The following is a 1,447-nucleotide window of genomic DNA, read 5'->3' on the forward strand; positions in this document are numbered from 1 at the left end:
GTCAGCGAAAGTTGCCCTGTTTGTCAACAACCCACCTGTGGACGGCAAGTCCACAATGTTTTGCTCGAGTCATTTGAACTTAGCTGGCACGAACAGGCCATTCGTGTGCTTATCACGCGCGGTCGAAGTGATCGCAGCCCTTCAGAACTGATGCAGGAGCTAGTGGCCCTTGCAGACGGACACACAAAGTGCTTCCTGTTTGAGGCCCTGTTCCTTTCCAAGTTGCGCACAACGTGGCGAGAGAAGCAGATTGGCTCTTCTGCACTCTGCAACCCGGCACCATCCACGTGCAGCCCAGTTGTGCAGTGGGAGCAACAGCACAAACTTCAGCCACCTCATGCGCCCCCAGTGCGGCCATCGCAGCGGTCCAGCCACAATGCAGCAACAAAACAGCAGGGTACTGCCATTACCACCATCAGTGGGGCCACAATGCCCAGTGGTGCGTACTGCCCTGCACCTTTTCAGGCAACAAACCCAGTCCGATGCAGGGAAACGAGCAAGCTAGCCTTTGTTAGTGTCCTCGGCAGTTGGCACCAGAAAAAGCCTGCTTTACCTTGGTGACTGGAAGGCACTGTGGGAATTCCTGATAGATACTGGCACAGAAATCAGCCTAGTCCCGCCAACATTCTTTGAGCGGAAGAACAAGGTCAGAGGCCTACCCCACAGCTGTCATTCACACTGGGAAGGCCGTTTTCAGGTGGGACTGTACTGTCACCTCAATAGGCCAGGCTCTCCTAGGAGCAGATTTCCTCTGGGCAAATGAACTTCTAGTTGACCTCCACAGATGCCGACTGGTTAATGGCACCACCTTCCAGGTTCCCTCCCTCCCCCCCACCCCACCCCACCTCACACTATGCCGGCTCACCTTTTGGCCTTTGGGAGTCCATGCTCTCAAAGTGAATACACCACACTGCTCGCTGACTTCCCCACTCTATTGACCTCCAACTTCCACAATGCAGAACTAGCACATGGCATCACGTTGAGACCACTGGACCACCCCTGTACGCGTGGGCATGGCAACTGCCCCAAGATAAGCTCATCCAAGCCAAGGCCAAGTTTGCCATGATGGAGGAATTGTGGATCATCCGCCATTCAAACAGCCCATGGCCTTTGCCACTACACATGGTCTGAAAGAACACTAGCGGCTGGCGCCACTGCAGAGACTGCTGCAGGCTCAATGATGTAACAGTACCAGACAGATCCTCCATCCTGCACATACAGGACTTTGCTGCACAACTCCAGGGTGTCCAGATTTTTTCCAAAGTCGATCTGGTGAAGGGCTATCACCAGATCCCAGTGCACCAGGACCACATCTGGAAGATGGCTATAATAACCTCATTTGGCATCTTCAAGTTCCTGAGAATGCCATTAGGGATGAAAAACGCAGCCCAAATATTCCAACGCCTCATGGACATAGTGGCAAGAGACCTGGAGGGGACCTGGACAA

The sequence above is a fragment of the Narcine bancroftii genome, chromosome 7, assembly GCF_036971445.1.
Source record: "Narcine bancroftii isolate sNarBan1 chromosome 7, sNarBan1.hap1, whole genome shotgun sequence".
Classification (NCBI taxonomy): domain Eukaryota; kingdom Metazoa; phylum Chordata; class Chondrichthyes; order Torpediniformes; family Narcinidae; genus Narcine; species Narcine bancroftii.